Raw genomic sequence first — 19539 nt, 5'->3', positions numbered from 1 at the left:
AAAATTCTGCACTGTCCTCCTACTATATACTGCGCACAACTAAAATGCAGCACAGGTATGGATGGATAGTATACTTGACGACAGAGAGGTAGAGCAATGGACTACTGTACCGTACTGCTATATATATATATACTGATGGTCAGCAAAATTCTGCACTGTCCTCCTACTACAATACTGCGCACAACTACAATGCAGCACAGATATGGATAGTATACTTGACGACACAGGTAGAGCAATGGACTACTGTACCGTACTGCTATATATATACTGGTAGTCAGCAAAATCTGCACTGTCCTACTATATACTGCGCACAACTAAAATGCAGCACAGGTATGGATGGATAGTATACTTGATGACACAGAGGTAGAGTAATGGACTACTGTACCGTACTGCTATATATATACTGGTGGTCAGCAAAATTCTGCACTGTCCACCTACTATATACTGCGCACAACTAAAATGCAGCACAGGTATGGATGGATAGTATACTTGACGACACAGAGGTAGAGCAGTGGACTACTGTACCGTACTGCTATATATATACTGGTGGTCAGCAAAATTCTGCACTGTCCTCCTACTGTAATACTGCGCACAACTACAATGCAGCACAGATATGGATAGTATACTTGACGACACAGAGGTAAAGCAATGGACTACTGTACCTTACTGCTATATATATACTGGTGGTCAGCAAAATTCTGCACTTTCCTCCTACTATATACTGCACACAACTAAAATGTAGCACAGGTATGGATGGATAGTATACTTGACGACACATAGGTAGAGCAATGGACTACTGTACCGCACTGCTATATATATATATACATATATATATATATATATATATATATACTGGTGGTCAGCAAAATTCTGCACTGTCCTCCTACTATAGTACTGCGCACAACTACAATGCAGCACAGATATGGATAGTATACTTGACGACACAGAGGTAAAGCAATGGACTACTGTACCGTACTGCTATATATATATACTGGTGGTCAGCAAAATTCTGCACTGTCCTCCTACTATATACTGCGCACAACTAAAATGCAGCACAGGTATGGATGGATAGTATACTTGACGACACAGAGGTAGAGCAATGGACTACTGTACCGTACTGCTATATATATACTGGTGGTCAGCAAAATTCTGCACTGTCCTCCTACTATATACTGCGCACAACTAAAATGCAGCACAGGTATGGATGGATAGTATACTTGACGACACAGAGTTAGAGCAATTGACTACTGTACCGTACTGCTATATATATATACTGATGGTCAGCAAAATTCTGCACTGTCCTCCTACTACAATACTGCACACAACTACAATGCATCACAGATATGGATAGTATACTTGACGACACAGAGGTAGAGCAATGGACTACTGTACCGTACTGCTATATATATACTGGTGGTCAGCAAAATTCTGCACTGTCCTCCTACTATATACTGCGCACAACTAAAATGCAGCACAGGTATGGATGGATAGTATACTTGACGACACAGAGGTAGAGCAATGGACTACTGTACCGTACTGCTATATATATATACTGGTGGTCAGCAAAATTCTGCACTGTCCTCATACTATAATACTGCGCACAACTACAATGCAGCACATATATGGATAGTATACTAGACGACACAGAGGTAGAGCAATGGACTACTGTACCGTACTGCTATATATATATACTGGTGGTCATCAAAATTCTGCACTGTCCTCCTACTATAATACTGCGCACAACTACAATGCAGCACAGATATGGATAGTATACTTGACGACACAGAGGTAGAGCAATGGGCTACTGTACCGTACTGCTATATATATACTGGTGGTTAGCAAAATTCTGCACTGTCCTCCTACTATATACTGCGCACAACTAAAATACAGCACAGGTATGGATGGATAGTATTCTTGAAGACACAGAGGTAGAGCAATGGACTACTGTACCGTACTGCTATATATATATACTGGTGGTCAGCAAACTTCTGCACTGTCCTCATACTATATATTGCGCACAACTAAAATGCAGCACAGGTATGGATGGATAGTATACTTGATGACACAGAGGTAGAGCAATGGACTACTGTACCGTACTGCTATATATATACTGGTGGTCAGCAAAATTCTGCACTGTCCTCCTACTATAATACTGCGCACAACTACAATGCAGCACAGATATGGATAGTATACTTGACGACACAGAGGTAGAGCAATGGACTACTGTACCGTACTGCTATATAAATACTGGTGGTCAGCAAAATTCTGCACTGTCCTCCTACTATATATTGCGCACAACTAAAATGAAGCTCAGGTATGGATGGATAGTATACTTGACGACACAGAGGTAGAGCAATGGACTACTGTACCATACTGCTATATATATACTGGTGGTCAGCAAAATTCTGCACTGTCCTCTATTATATACTGCGCGCAACTAAAATGCAGCACAGGTATGTATGGATAGTATACTTGACGACACAGAGGTAGAGCAATGGACTACTGTACCGTACTGCTATATATATACTGGTGGTCAGCAAAATTCTACACTGTCCTCCTACTATATACTGCGCACAACTAAAATGCAGCACAGGTATGGATGGATAGTATACTTGATGACACAGAGGCAGAGCAATGGACTACTGTACCGTACTGCTATATATATACTGGTGGTCAGCAAAATTCTGCACTGTCCTCCTACTATATACTGCGCACAACTAAAATGCAGCACAGGTATGGATGGATAGTATACTTGACGACACAGAGTTAGAGCAGTTGACTACTGTACCGTACTGCTATATATATATACTGATGGTCAGCAAAATTCTGCACTGTCCTCCTACTACAATACTGCGCACAACTACAATGCATCACATATATGGATAGTATACTTGACGACACAGAGGTAGAGCAATGGACTACTGTACCATACTGCTATATATATACTGGTGGTCAGCAAAATTCTGCACTGTCCTCCTACTATATACTGCGCACAACTAAAATGCAGCACAGGTATGGATGGATAGTATACTTGACGACACAGAGGTAGAGCAATGGACTACTGTACCGTACTGCTATATATATATACTGTTGGTCAGCAAAATTCTGCACTGTCCTCCTACTATAATACTGCGCACAACTACAATGCAGCACAGATATGGATAGTATACTTGACGACACAGAGGTAGAGCAATGGACTACTGTACCGTACTGCTATATATATACTGGTGGTCAGCAAAATTCTGCACTGTCCTCCTACTATAATACTGCACACAACTACAATGCAGCACAGATATGGATAGTATACTTGACGACACAGAGGTAGAGCAATGGACTACTGTACCGTACTGCTATATATTTACTGGTGGTTAGCAAAATTCTGCACTGTCCTACTATATACTGCGCACAACTACAATGCAGCACAGGTATGGATGGATAGTATACTTGAAGACACAGAGGTAGAGCAATGGACTACTGTACCGTACTGCTATATATATACTGGTGGTCAGCAAAATTCTGCACTGTCCTCCTACTATATACTGCGCACAACTAAAATGCAGCACAGGTATGGATGGATAGTATACTTGACGACACAGAGGCAGAGCAATGGACTACTGTACCGTACTGCTATATATATACTGGTGGTCAGCAAAATTCTGCACTGTCCTCCTACTATATACTGCGCACAACTAAAATGCAGCACAGGTATGGATGGATAGTATACTTGATGACACAGAGGTAGAGCAATGGACTACTGTACCGTACTTCTATATATATACTGGTGGTCAGCAAAATTCTGCACTGTCCTCCTACTATAATACTGCGCACAACTACAATGCAGCACGGATATGGATAGTATACTTGACGACACAGAGGTAGAGCAATGGACTACTGTACTGCTATATATATACTGGTGGTCAGCAAAATTCTGCACTGTCCTCCTACTATATACTGCGCACAACTAAAATGCAGCTCAGGTATGGATGGATAGTATACTTGACGACACAGAGGTAGAGCAATGGACTACTGTACCATACTGCTATATATATACTGGTGGTCAGCAAAATTCTGCAATGTCCTCCTACTATATACTGCGCACAACTAAAATGCAGCACAGGTATGTTTGGATAGTATACTTGACGACACAGAGGTAGAGCAATGGACCACTGTACCGTACTGCTATATATATACTGGTGGTCAGCAAAATTCTACACTGTCCTCCTACTATATACTGCGCACAACTAAAATGCAGCACAGGTATGGATGGATAGTATACTTGACGACACAGAGGCAGAGCAATGGACTACTGTACCGTACTGCTATATATATACTGGTGGTCAGCAAAATTCTGCACTGTCCTCCTACTCTATACTACAATGCAGCACAGATATGGAGCGTTTTTCAGGCAGAGAACATAGATATTTGCAGCACACTGAGCACAGATATTTGCAGCACACTGAGCACATATTTGCAGCACATTGAACACAGAAACTGAGAGAACGCAGCCATGTCCTCTTGCTATCATCTCCAATGCACGAGTGAAAATGGCGGCGACGCGCAGCTCTTTATATAGAATACAAATCTCGCGAGAATCCGACAGCGGGATGATGACGTTCGGGCGCGCTCGGGTTAACCGAGCAAGGTAGGAAGATCCGAGGCTGCCTCGGAACCGTGTAAAATGGGTGAAGTTCGGGGGGGTTCGTATCTTGACGAACCGAACCCGCTCATCTCTAGTTATTTTGTTTCTGTGCAGGGTAAATACTGGCTGCTTTATTTTTACACTGCAATTTAGATTTCAGTTTGAACACACCACACCCAAATCTAACTCTCTCTGCACATGTTATATCTGCCCCACCTGCAGTGTAACATGGTTTTGCCAATTAGAGAAAGATTTTGTTTTTGCAATCCATGCTGAATTAGGCCCTCAGACTATAGATTTCATATTTGCCCTTCATGTAGTGTTCCCATATTTTGCTAACAAAATAGTATGACATACCTGTCATATGCATTCCCTCCAACTCCTTTTTAGCAGGTACAGTACCTTTTTTATGGTCTGTACCAATGTTTGGCTCTCCAAACTTCCAATGAAAGTATAGGAAAAGGGGCATGGCCACGCCTTCTTTACCCATGGCCACACACCCTTTCCTAATTTGTACCGATTTTTATGTGTGAAATGTTGGAGGGTATGCATATGATGTGTGCTCAGAAAACAAACAAACTGTACCTTGATTTCTTTTTTGACCCAAAGACAGTAAAGGAGCATAGAAACAAAGGAACAAAGACACAAAGGGGGGAATTACATTTTACATGATGGATTTGCTGTGCCATTCTGGTATGACAGATCACCCCCGCTGGCATTGCAAGTATTGCCTCTCACTCCATACAGGTGCAAGTGAAAACCTTCAATATCAGCAGTACTGTAAATGGATGATATCTGCACAACAGGGAATCATCGCATTGAACTGAATTGCCATAAAGGGCAATTAAATTCTTCAAGATGTGCAGCTGCACACATTACCAAAATGTATGGTGCATCAACATTGCACATTTTACAGCATGCCTATATGTTAGGGGTTCTCAGTGTGTAAGTGGGACTACTGCACATATGCAGCCCCACTGACCACACATGCACAGAGTCCATTTCCTGAGAGGAGCCCTCTGCCGGGGAGGGTTTGCGATGTGTAGCCCATAAGCTACAGAGGGCTACCTCCTTCTTCAAATGGCAGTAGCTGTGTAGGGTCAATTTCTGAAATGCTTTGCATTACAGAAATTGATAAATCTGACAGTATTGCATCCCCCATAGAAACGTATTGGGGATTCATCCATTGGCAGGAATGGAGGGACCGCAGCCTTTGTAGGACATATCTGTGGTCCCTGCTACATACATTCAATTATACAGTATATGCAGCTAACCTCTGGGTTTTCAGGGAAATAGCTGCAAATATTGTTTAATAAATGGGCCCCTTAGTGATTACTAGATGCCAGAGAAACCACCACTGCAAATGAACTGTTCTTGCAGGAGACCAAAAGCAACAAGCGAGTTGCTCATGATGATTCCATCACACATGGCTTTATCAGTAGCTGAAAAGGAGCTTAGTATAAAAAAAAAGTAAAAAATGTATAGATGGAGAAAGTGTTACCTTGATGCCTGGCGTTCCATGCTGGAAATACATACTATATCCCTGCGGTCGGGATGCTGGTGGTCAGCAGCATCTTGACATTGAAGATCCCGACATCGGAGAGAATAAGTATTTCTACCCCCTGTCCCTAACCCTAACCCCTGGGTGGCAACTAGGGCTAGCCCTCCGGGGTGTTGGCGACTGCAAAACCTTGGGGGGGTGGGGGGCCTATGGCTAACTCCCCCCCCTAGTGCCTGACCCTAATAAACGCACCAGTGCTAAAGAGTTGGGTGCTGCTGACAGCTAAAATAGGTGAATAACAGTCCCCTTGCAAGAGTTGCAGCCACCACCACCAGGATATGCCTGGATGAATAGTCACACTATAACAGGAAGACAAGGGGTTCCCATGTTGTAATGTGACTCCATCTTCAGCTGAGCTAGATACGAGTGGATTTCTTAGGGTAGACGAAATAATGTGTGGGCCAGGAAGGGGCGCTTTAAGAGACGAGGAGGCCCGTGTCCAGCCTCCTTCATTCAGGCCCCCTCCTCGCTGCTGGTATCACTGAGAGTCTGAGCACTAGAGGGCTCAGACTCTACTGCGCCTGCGCAGATCGCTGGAAAAAGGACGCAGTGGCCATCTTCCCAGTGATTTCTCTACTGCGCATGCACAGAACTTCGTGAAAATGGCCACTGTGCCATTTTTACTGTGTTTTTAACAGCACTGCGGGTGCTGACGCGGAACTTCGAGGGGGGGGGGGGGGGGTATTCAGAAAATAGGTGCAGCATGTGGGCCCCCCTTGTCTCAGGGACCCATGTGCATCGCACACACTGCACCCATTATAGATACACCAGTGGGGCCAGGGCAAAATTATACAAACCAGAAATCCTGGTAAACAGTCACTGTGGGAGTGATGTACTAACTAAGCAGAGAAAAAAGTGGAGAAGTAAGCCAGTGAAGAAGTTGCCCACGGCAACCAATGATTTGCAAACTATAAAAGTATACAGAGCAGCCGGCAATTTCTCCACTTGCTCACTTCTCCACTTTTATCACTGCATAGTACCCCCTGTGTCTGACCAGTCAATGCCCATATAAGGAAAGAACCCTTGCATGAGAATTGCCTACTCTCTTGGGAGTATTGCAAGACTCACCCAATTTCTGGAGTCCCTGGCAATTCCTGGGGCAGTAGCAACCCATAATACTGTATACCATTGTTGGGTACAAGGCAACATATTGTGGTTATGAATGTGTTCTTTCAGCATAGTATTAAAAAGAAAGTTATTCAGTGGGTAAGGGTATACGGACTATAGATCTACACTAAAAAGGTCTACAGTCAATAGGTCTACCACTAATGGTAGACATGCATTAGGTCGGCAGGGTCAAAATGTCGACACAAAATGCAGGCAGTTTAAAAAGTCAACCGTGTCAAAGGTCGATGTGGTCAAAAGGTCAACATGACAATGGTCGACACACATATGGTAGATACAAGTTTTTTCTATTTTTTCATTTTATTAAACTTTTTCATTCTTTACCGTACACGTGGACTATGATTGGGAATAGTAATATGTCCAAAGCATGCGAGGGGACATGGTACACTAATGGGCTTGTTTGTGGCAGAAAAATGACAAACACCCCAAAAAATTAAAATAAATTGGGTCTACCTTTTTTGTATCGACCATTTACATGTCAACCTTTTGACCCTATCGACCTTTTGACCTTGTTGACCTTTCCTGCTGTCTACCTATTCTCTGTTGACCTTTTGACCCTCTCGATCTAATACATGTCTACCATTGTGATACTCGTGAATACGTGGAGTCTGATATACCAGCGAGTGCTGTGGGGTTGTCCTAGCGGGGTTCACTACGGCTGGCCGGCGGTCGGGCTCCCGGCGCCCAGCATACCGGCGCCGGGAGCCCGACCGCCGGCTGACCGACAGTGTGGCGAGCGCAAAGGAGCCCCTAGCGGGCTCGCTGCGCTCGCCACGCTACGGGCACGGTGGCGCGCTACGCGCGCCACACTATTTTATTCTCCCTCTATGGGGGTCGTGGACCCCCACGAGGGAAAATAAGTGTCGGTATGCCGGCGGTCGGGCTCCCGGCGCCGGTATACTGAGCGCCGGGAGCCCGACCGCCGGCATACAGAATGCCACCCGTCCTAGCGTAAGTATGCAGATTATTCAGTCAAACCCAGAGAGGTAAAGAGAATGGACACGAAGAGTTGTTCTACTGCTTTTACTTCTGGAATTGATGTAAAATTGATGGCAACAAGTATTTTACAAGAAATTGTAAGCATAAAACACTAAACATTTTATTGTTCAACAGCGAAGAGTCCTGCCGTTTCTTTCTGTGACAAACATGGATGCCGATTGACTTAGTAGGGCAGATCAACTTCCCCCATGCAGATCACTCAGCAATACAATATTATGGATGCTACAACTGCTGATATAATATGTGCAAAAAATAAGAATTTACTTACCGATAATTCTATTTCTCGGAGTCCGTAGTGGATGCTGGGGTTCCTGAAAGGACCATGGGGAATAGCGGCTCCGCAGGAGACAGGGCACAAAAAGTAAAGCTTTTCCAGATCAGGTGGTGTGCACTGGCTCCTCCCCCTATGACCCTCCTCCAGACTCCAGTTAGGTACTGTGCCCGGACGAGCGTACACAATAAGGGAGGATTTTGAATCCCGGGTAAGACTCATACCAGCCACACCAATCACACCGTACAACTTGTGATCTAAACCCAGTTAACAGTATGATAACAGAGGAGCCTCTGAAAGATGGCTCCCTAAACAATAACCCGAATTAGTTAACAATAACTATGTACAAGTATTGCAGATAATCCGCACTTGGGATGGGCGCCCAGCATCCACTACGGACTCCGAGAAATAGAATTATCGGTAAGTAAATTCTTATTTTCTCTATCGTCCTAGTGGATGCTGGGGTTCCTGAAAGGACCATGGGGATTATACCAAAGCTCCCAAACGGGCGGGAGAGTGCGGATGACTCTGCAGCACCGAATGAGAGAACTCCAGGTCCTCCTTTGCCAGGGTATCAAATTTGTAGAATTTTACAAACGTGTTCTCCCCTGACCACGTAGCTGCTCGGCAGAGTTGTAATGCCGAGACCCCTCGGGCAGCCGCCCAAGATGAGCCCACCTTCCTTGTGGAATGGGCCTTAACAGATTTAGGCTGTGGCAGGCCTGCCACAGAATGTGCAAGTTGAATTGTGTTACAAATCCAACGAGCAATCGACTGCTTAGAAGCAGGCGCACCCAACTTGTTGGGTGCATACAGTATAAACAGCGAGTCAGATTTTCTGACTCCAGCCGTCCTTGAAATGTATATTTTTAAAGCTCTGACAACGTCCAACAACTTGGAGTCCTCCAAGTCGCTTGTAGCCGCAGGCACTACAATAGGCTGGTTCAGGTGAAACGCTGATACCACCTTAGGGAGAAAATGCGGACGCGTCCGCAGCTCTGCCCTATCCGAATGGAAAATTAAATAAGGGCTTTTATAAGATAAAGCCGCCAGTTCAGATACTCTCCTGGCGGACGCCAGGGCCAGTAACATAGTCACTTTCCATGTGAGATATTTCAAATCCACATCTTTTAGTGGTTCAAACCAATGGGATTTGAGGAAATCTAAAACTACATTTAGATCCCACGGTGCCACCGGAGGCACCACAGGAGGCTGTATATGCAGTACTCCCTTTACAAAAGTCTGGACCTCAGGAACTGAGGCCAATTCTTTTTGGAAGAATATTGACAGGGCCGAAATTTGAACCTTAATAGATCCCAATTTGAGACCCATAGACAATCCTGATTGCAGGAAATGTAGGAAACGACCCAGTTGAAATTCCTCCGTCGGAGCACTCCGATCCTCGCACCACGCAACATATTTCCGCCAAATGCGGTGATAATGCTTCGCGGTGACTTCCTTTCTTGCCTTAATCAAGGTAGGAATGACTTCTTCTGGAATGCCTTTCCCTTTTAGGATCTGGCGTTCAACCGCCATGCCGTCAAACGCAGCCGCGGTAAGTCTTGGAATAGACACGGTCCCTGCTGAAGCAGGTCCTGTCTTAGAGGTAGAGGCCACGGATCGTCCGTGACCATCTCTTGAAGTTCCGGGTACCAAGACCTTCTTGGCCAATCCGGAGCCACTAGTATCGTTCTTACTCCGCTTTGCCTTATGATTCTCAATACCTTTGGTATGAGAGGCAGAGGAGGAAACACATACACCGACTGGTACACCCAAGGTGTTACCAGCGCGTCCACAGCTATTGCCTGCGGATCTCTTGACCTGGCGCAATACCTGTCCAGTTTTTTGTTGAGGCGAGACGCCATCATGTCCACCATTGGTCTTTCCCAACGGTTTATTAGCATGTGGAAAACTTCTGGATGAAGTCCCCACTCTCCCGGGTGAAGATCGTGTCTGCTGAGGAAGTCTGCTTCCCAGTTGTCCACTCCCGGGATGAACACTGCTGACAGTGCTATCACGTGATTCTCCGCCCAGCGAAGGATCCTGGCAGCTTCTGCCATTGCACTCCTGCTTCTTGTGCCGCCCTGTCTGTTTACATGGGCGACTGTCGTGATGTTGTCCGACTGGATCAACACCGGTCTTCCTTGAAGCAGAGGTTCCGCCTGGCTTAGAGCATTGTAGATTGCTCTTAGTTCCAGAATGTTTATGTGAAGAGACTTTTCCAGGCTCGACCACACTCCCTGGAAGTTTCTTCCTTGTGTGACTGCTCCCCAGCCTCTCAGGCTGGCGTCCGTGGTCACCAGGATCCAATCCTGTATGCCGAATCTGCGGCCCTCCAATAGATGAGCCCTCTGCAACCACCACAGAAGAGATACCCTTGTCCTTGGAGACAGGGTTATCCGCAGGTGCATCTGAAGATGCGACCCTGACCATTTGTCCAACAGATCCCTTTGGAAAATTCTTGCATGGAATCTGCCGAATGGAATTGCTTCGTAAGAAGCCACCATTTTTCCCAGGACTCTTGTGCATTGATGTACAGACACCTTTCCTGGTTTTAGGAGATTCCTGACCAGGTCGGATAACTCCTTGGCTTTTTCCTCGGGAAGAAAAACCTTTTTCTGAACCGTGTCCAGAATCATCCCTAGGAACAGCAGACGAGTTGTCGGCATTAATTGGGATTTTGGAATATTCAGAATCCATCCGTGCTGCTTTAGCACCTCTTGAGATATTGCTAATCCCATCTCTAGCTGTTCTCTGGACCTTGCCCTTATTAGGAGATTGTCCAAGTATGGGATAATTAATACGCCTTTTCTTCGAAGAAGAATCATCATCTCGGCCATTACCTTTGTAAAGATCCGAGGTGCCGTGGACAAACCAAACGGCAGCGTCTGAAACTGATAGTGACAGTTTTGTACAACGAACCTGAGGTACCCCTGGTGTGAGGGGTAAATTGGAACGTGGAGATACGCATCCTTGATGTCCAAGGATACCATAAAGTCCCCTTCTTCCAGGTTCGCTATCACTGCTCTGAGTGACTCCATCTTGAACTTGAACTTCTTTATGTACAGGTTCAAGGACTTCAGATTTAGAATAGGCCTTACCGAGCCATCCGGCTTCGGTACCACAAATAGAGTGGAATAATACCCCTTCCCTTGTTGTAGAAGAGGTACCTTGACTATCACCTGCTGAGAGTACAGCTTGTGAATGGCTTCCAAAACCGTCTCCCTTTCGGAAGGGGACGTTGGTAAAGCAGACTTCAGGAAACGGCGAGGTGGATCTGTCTCTAATTCCAACCTGTACCCCTGAGATATTATCTGCAGGATCCAGGGATCTACCTGCGAGTGAGCCCACTGCGCGCTGTAATTTTTGAGACGACCTCCCACCGTCCCCGAGTCCGCTTGAGAAGCCCCAGCGTCATGCTGAGGCTTTTGTAGAAGCCGGGGAGGGCTTCTGTTCCAGGGAAGGAGCTGCCTGTTGCTGTTTCTTCCCTCGACCTCTGCCTCGTGGCAGATATGAATAGCCCTTTGCTCTCTTATTTTTAAAGGAACGAAAGGGCTGCGGTTGAAAAGTCGGTGCCTTTTTCTGTTGGGGAGTGACTTGAGGTAGAAAGGTGGATTTCCCGGCTGTAGCCGTGGCCACCAAATCTGATAGACCGACTCCAAATAACTCCTCCCCTTTATACGGCAAAACTTCCATATGCCGTTTTGAATCCGCATCGCCTGTCCACTGTCGCGTCCATAAAGCTCTTCTGGCCGAAATGGACATAGCACTTACCCGTGATGCCAGTGTGCAGATATCCCTCTGTGCATCACGCATATAAAGAAATGCATCCTTTATTTGTTCTAACGACAGTAAAATATTGTCCCTGTCCAGGGTATCAATATTTTCAATCAGGGACTCTGACCAAACTACCCCAGCACTGCACATCCAGGCAGACGCTATAGCTGGTCGTAGTATAACACCTGCATGTGTGTATATACTTTTTTGGATATTTTCCATCCTCCTATCTGATGGATCTTTAAGTGCGGCCGTCTCAGGAGAAGGTAACGCCACTTGTTTTGATAAGCGTGTTAGCGCCTTGTCCACCCTAGGAGGTGTTTCCCAGCGCTCCCTAACCTCTGGCGGGAAAGGGTATAATGCCAATAATTTCTTTGAAATTATCAGCTTTTTATCAGGGGCAACCCACGCTTCATCACACACGTCATTTAATTCTTCTGATTCAGGAAAAACTATAGGTAGTTTTTTCACACCCCACATAATACCCTGTTTAGTGGTACCTGTAGTATCAGCTAAATGTAACGCCTCCTTCATTGCCAAAATCATATAACGTGTGGCCCTACTGGAAAATACGGTTGATTGGTCACCGTCACCACTGGAATCAGTGCCTGTGTCTGGGTCTGTGTCGACCGACTGAGGCAAAGGGCGTTTTACAGCCCCTGACGGTGTTTGAGGCGCCTGGACAGGCACTAATTGATTGTCCGGCCGCCTCATGTCGTCAAACGACTGCTTAAGCGAGTTGACGCTATCCCGTAATTCCACAAATAAAGGCATCCATTCTGGTGTCGACCCCCTAGGAGGTGACATCCCCATATTTGGCAATTGCTCCGCCTCCACACCAATATCGTCCTCATACATGTCGACACACACGTACCGACACACAGCAGACACACAGGGAATGCTCTAAACGAAGACAGGACCCACTAGCCCTTTGGGGAGACAGAGGGAGAGTCTGCCAGCACACACCAAAAAGCGCTATATATGACAGGGATAGCCTTATAATAAGTGCTCCCTTATAGCTGCTTTATATATATCAAGATATTGCCATTAAATTTGCCCCCCCCTCTCTGTTTTACCCTGTTTCTGTAGTGCAGTGCAGGGGAGAGACCTGGGAGCCGTCCTGACCAGCGGAACTGTGAGAGGAAATGGCGCCGTGTGCTGAGGAGATAGGCCCCGCCCCTTTTTCGGCGGGCTCGTCTCCCGCTATTTTGTGAATACAGGCAGGGGTTAAATATCTCCATATAGCCTCTGGGGGCTATATGTGAGGTATTTTTAGCCTTTTAATAGGTTTTCATTTGCCTCCCAGGGCGCCCCCCCCCCAGCGCCCTGCACCCTCAGTGACTGCGTGTGAAGTGTGCTGAGAGGAAAATGGCGCACAGCTGCAGTGCTGTGCGCTACCTTTAGAAGACTGCAGGAGTCTTCAGCCGCCGATTCTGGACCTCTTCTTACTTCAGCATCTGCAAGGGGGCCGGCGGCGCGGCTCCGGTGACCATCCAGGCTGTACCTGTGATCGTCCCTCTGGAGCTGATGTCCAGTAGCCAAGAAGCCAATCCATCCTGCACGCAGGTGAGTTCACTTCTTCTCCCCTCTGTCCCTCGTTGCAGTGATCCTGTTGCCAGCAGGAATCACTGTAAAATAAAAAACCTAAGCTAAACTTTCTCTAAGCAGCTCTTTATGAGAGCCACCTAGAATTGCACCCTTCTCGGCCGGGCACAAAAATCTAACTGGAGTCTGGAGGAGGGTCATAGGGGGAGGAGCCAGTGCACACCACCTGATCTGGAAAAGCTTTACTTTTTGTGCCCTGTCTCCTGCGGAGCCGCTATTCCCCATGGTCCTTTCAGGAACCCCAGCATCCACTAGGACGATAGAGAAATCTACGATAGCAATTTTGCCTAACTAGCTCTTTTCTTAACTAATAAAAGCTAAACATTTAACAAAACAAATAAGTAGCATAGGCATTCACAGAGTATACTCCGTAATGATCAAATACAGTACACTAATTCAGTTCAGCTGAGCTCTTTGGTGGTGCACTTAAGTATGTAGACTGTTATTAATTTCCTTTAGCTAGCGTCAATCCGGGTCGGCACAGAGTGGACGCTGTAGTATTTAAGCCCTTGAATGGTGCAAACCTAGGTCATACTTGCCTACCTGACCCTCTCCATGAGGGAGAAAATGCTCTGTTCCTGGACTTTCCTGGTAATGTATGATTGCCAACACCTGTGGTGAAACACCTTTCTTATCAATTAACTAGCTCACCACAGGTGATGGCAATCATACATTACCAGGAAAGTCCAGGAGCAGAGCATTTTCTCCCTCATAGAGAGGGTAAGGTAGGCAAGTATGACCTAGGTATGTTGGTAAGTGATAACTGTCTACAATGAGTCCTCTGTTAGCAGCGATAATGCTGGTCAATATAGTGTATGTGTCCCAGGGACTCAAATAATGTTGCTTTCCTCCACTAGCAGATGTGTAAATGTACTGTGTGGTGCGTTGAAGTACTACCTTTCAGTGAGAGAGGCTGTTTCTGTGTAGCTCTATCAGCCTTGGCTGTCAACGTGCCTGATGCCTGATTCAACTACAGCTATCAATCAATGGCGTGGCTAGACAGGGAATGGCACCGCCTCTTTCACTATCTCTGTGCTGGGGCTGTCCGTGTTGCTCCATCTGCCGCTGTCAATCTAGCAGGCTGCTCCCATTCTGGGCTGTTCCCCAATGCTAGGGCTGTTGTCGTGGCCCACGCCCACCTTCTCCCGTCACTCTCCAACAGAGGGCTATAGTCGTGGCTCCACCCGCCTTCTTCCGTCACTCACTACTAGAGGCTGTAGTCATGGCTCTGCCCGCCTTCCTCCATCACTCACTAGTAGCCCGCCAACTTTTTCCACTCACCCAAACCACCAGAGATCACTGCCGCGGCTCCTCTGCAGACCATCCGCCGCCTCTGCTATCCGGGACTCCGGTAAAACACGCGCTCCCTGCGCAGTCTCCTTTTTTTCTTCCCAGCAGCCTCCAACGGTCCGGTCACGAGCAGTCCGGGACACCAGACCCCACTTGCCCTGCCGGGCACTGTCTCCCTCTAACTCCCCTATCTGTGGCTGAGTACAGCTGTCCACCACGCGCCAGGAGCCTTTCAAACCATCAATTATAGCTGGGTGGCCCGCTCCAACTCCCCTCTATGAGGGGGAATACATGAACAGTTATGTTTCCCACTGTGAGGGATCCAGGTTGAGGAGTGCATACTATCAATTATTTCTCTAACGTCCTAGTGGATGCTGGGGACTCCGTAAGGACCATGGGGAATAGACGGGCTCCGCAGGAGACGGCACTTTAAGAAAGAATTAGGATACTGGTGTGCACTGGCTCCTCCCTCTATGTCCCTCCTCCAGAACTCAGTTTGAATCTGTGCCCGGACGAGCTGGGTGCACCTTAGTGAGCTCTCCTGAGCTTGCTAGGAAAGAAAGTATTTTGTTAGGATTTTTTATTTTCAGAGAGATTTGCTGGCAACAGACTCTCTGCTACGTGGGACTGAGGGGAGAGAAGCAGCCCTACTCACTAGAAGATAGGTCCTGCTTCTTAGGCTACTGGACACCATTAGCTCCAGAGGGATCGTACACAGGAACGCACCCTTGGTCGTCCTATCCCGGAGCCGCGCCGCCGTCCCACTCGCAGAGCCAGAAGACAGAAGCCGGCGTCAGAAGCAAGAAGACTTCGAAATCGGCGGCAGAAGACTCCAGTCTTCATATGAGGTAGCGCACAGCATTGCAGCTGTGCGCCATTGCTCCCACACTAAACCGACACACTCCGGTCACTGTAGGGTGCAGGGCGCAGGGGGGGGGCGCCCTGGGCAGCAATTAGGTACCTCTTGGCAAAAGCAGCATATATACAGTTGGGCACTGTATATATGCATGAGCCCCCGCCATTATTTTTACACAAAACGCGGGACAGAAGCCTGCTGCTGAGGGGGCGGCGCTTCTTCCTCAGCACTCACCAGCGCCATTTTCTCTCCACAGCTCCGCTGAGAGGAAGCTCCCCAGGCTCTCCCCTGCAGAATCACGGTAAAAAGAGAAGGGGGGCACATAAATTTGGCGCAAAAACAGTATATACAGCAGCTACTGGGTTAACACTAAGACTGTGTGACTCCTGGGTAATATAGCGCTGGGGTGTGTGCTGGCATACTCTCTCTCTGTCTCTCCAAAAGGCCTTGTGGGGGAACTGTCTTCAAATAGAGCATCCCCTGTGTGTGTGGTGTGTCGGTACGCTTGTGTCGGCATGTTTGACGAGGAAGGCTATGTGGAAACAGAGCGGGTACAAATGAATGTGGGGTCGCCGCCGACGGCGCCGACACCCGATTGGATGGATATGTGGAAGGTTTTAAATGATAATGTTAATTCCTTGCATAAAAGGTTGGATAAAGATGAAGCCTTGGGACAGTCAGGGTCTCAACCCATGCCTGATCCTACAGCGCAGAGGTCGTCGGGGTCTCAGAAGCGCCCACTATCCCAAGTTGTTCACACAAGATATCGACACGGATTCCGACTCCAGTGTCGATGGCGATGATGCAAAGTTGCAGCCTGAAATGGCTAAAGCCATCCGCTACATGATTATAGCAATGAAAGATGTGTTACACATCACAGAGGAAACCCCAGTCCCTGACAAGAGGGTTTATATGTATGGGGAAAAAAGGCAAGAGGTAACCTTTCCCCCTTCACATGAGTTAAATGAGTTACGTGAAAAGGCTTGGGAATCTCCAGATAGAAAACTGCAGATTTCCAAACGGATGCTTATGGCGTATCCTTTCCCGCCAACGGACCGGTTACGCTGGGAATCCTCCCCTAGGGTAGACAAAGCTTTAACACGCTTATCCAAGTGGGTAGCCCTGCCGTCACAGGATACGGCCACCCTAAAAGATGCTGCGGATAGAAAGCAGGAGGGTATCCTGAAGTCCATTTATACACATTCAGGTACCCTACTAAGGGCGGCGATTGCGTCGGCCTGGATGTGTAGTGCTGTAGCAGCATGGACAGATACCTTATCTGAGGAACTTGATACCTTGGACAAGGATACTATAGTACTGACCCTGGGGCATATAAAAGACGCTGTCCTATATATGAGAGATGCCCAAAGAGACATTAGCCTACTGGGCTCTAGAATAAATGCAATGTCGATTTCCGCCAGAAGGGTCCTGTGGACTCGGCAATGGACAGGCGATGCCGACTCAAAAAGGCACATGGAGGTTTTACCTTACATGGGGTGAGGAGTTGTTTGGGGATGGTCTCTCGGACCTGGTCTCCACAGCTACGGCTGGAAAGTCAAATTTTTTGCCATATATTCCCTCACAACCTAAGAAAGCACCGTATTATCAAATGCAGTCCTTTCGATCACATAGAGGCAAGAAAGTCCGAGGTGCGTCCTTTCTTGCCAGAGGCAGGGGTAGAGGAAAGAAGCTGCACAATACAGCTAGTTCCCAGGAACAGAAGTCCTCCCCGGCTTCCTCTAAATCCGCCGCATGACGCTGGGGCTCCACAGGCGGAGCCAGGCCCGGTGGGGGTGCGTCTCCTAAATTTCAGCCACAAGTGGGTTCACTCACAGGTGGATCCCTGGGCTATAGAGATTGTGTCTCAGGGTTACAAGCTGGAATTCGAAGTGATGCCCCCTCACCGTTACCTCAAATCGGCCCTGCCAGCTTCCCCCATAGAGAGGGAAATAGTTTTAGCAGCAATTCACAAATTGTATCTCCAGCAGGTGGTGGTAAAGGTTCCCCTCCTTCAACAGGGAAGGGGTTACTATTCAACAATGTTTGTGGTACCGAAACCGGACGGTTCGGTCAGACCCATATTGAATTTAAAATCCCTGAACATATACCTGAAAAGGTTCAAGTTCAAGATGGAATCGCTCAGAGCGGTCATCGCAAGTCTGGAGGAAGGGGATTTTATGGTGTCTCTGGACATAAAGGATGCTTACCTTCATGTCCCCATTTATCCACCTCATCAGGAGTACCTCAAATTTGTGGTACAGGATTGTTATTACCAATTCCAGACGTTGCCGTTTGGTCTGTCCACGGCACCGAGAATATTTACCAAGGTAATGGCAGACATGATGGTGCTCCTGCGAAAGCAGGGAGTCACAATTATCCCATACTTGGACGATCTCCTCATAAAGGCGAGGTCCAGAGAGCAGTTGCTGATCAGCGTAGCACGCTCTCGGGAAGTGTTACAACGGCACGGCTGGATTCTGAATATTCCAAAGTCGCAGCTGATTCCTACGACGCGTCTGCCCTTCCTGGGCATGATTCTGGACACAGACCAGAAGAAGGTTTTTCTCCCGACGGCGAAGGCTCAGGAACTCATGACACTGGTCAGAGACCTCTTAAAACCAAAACAGGTGTCGGTGCATCACTGCACGCGAGTCCTGGGAAAGGTGGTGGCGTCATACGAGGCCATTCCCTTCGGCAGGTTCCATGCGAGGACCTTTCAATGGGATTTATTGGACAAGTGGTCCGGATTGCATCTACAGATGCATTGGCTGATCACCCTATCCCCCAGGGCCAGGGTGTCTCTTCTGTGGTGGCTGCAGAGTGCTCACCTTCTCGAGGGCCGCAGATTCGTCATTCAGGACTGGGTCCTGGTGACCACGGATGCAAGCCTCCGAAGTTGGGGGGCAGTCACACAGGGAAGAAATTTCCAGGGTCTGTGGTCAAGTCAGGAGACTTGCCTTCACATCAATATCCTGGAACTAAGGGCCATATACAACGCCCTAAGTCAAGCGGAGACCCTGCTTCGCAACCAATCGGTGCTGATTCAATCAGACAACATCACCGCAGTGGCTCATGTAAACCGCCAAGGCGGCACAAGGAGCAGGGTGGCGATGGCGGAAGCAACCAGAATTCTTCGATGGGTGGAGAATCACGTACGAGCACTGTCAGCAGTGTTCATTCCGGGAGTGGACAACTGGGAAGCAGACACGACCTCCACCCGGGAGAGTGGGGACTTCATCAAGAAGTCTTCACGCAGATTGCAAGGCGATGGGAACTGCCACAGGTGGACATGATGGCATCCCGTCTCAACAAAAAGCTACAGAGGTATTGTGCCAGGTCAAGAGACCCTCAGGCGAAAGCTGTGGACGCACTAGTGACACCGTGGGTGTTCCAGTCGGTTTATGTGTTTCCTCCTC

At 47.5% G+C, this 19539-nt stretch overlaps 1 protein-coding gene across 4 annotated transcripts in view; it reads right to left on the bottom strand.

Moving 5' to 3' along the window:
- Positions 1-15531, bottom strand: part of LOC134966385 (serine-rich adhesin for platelets-like) — a 215043-nt gene extending 199512 nt beyond the window's left edge. For 2 of the 4 annotated variants that reach the window (XM_063943071.1, XM_063943072.1), the window contains exon 1: positions 15259-15531. The gene's annotated coding sequence lies outside the window, so the exon portion shown is untranslated. The other 2 variants (XM_063943074.1, XM_063943073.1) reach the window with 2 other exon arrangements.
- Between the last annotated feature and the right edge of the window lie 4008 nt (positions 15532-19539).

This window comes from Pseudophryne corroboree, chromosome 10, assembly GCF_028390025.1.
Source record: "Pseudophryne corroboree isolate aPseCor3 chromosome 10, aPseCor3.hap2, whole genome shotgun sequence".
Lineage (NCBI taxonomy): Eukaryota > Metazoa > Chordata > Amphibia > Anura > Myobatrachidae > Pseudophryne > Pseudophryne corroboree.
This window is presented reverse-complemented; position numbering and strand designations above follow the sequence as displayed.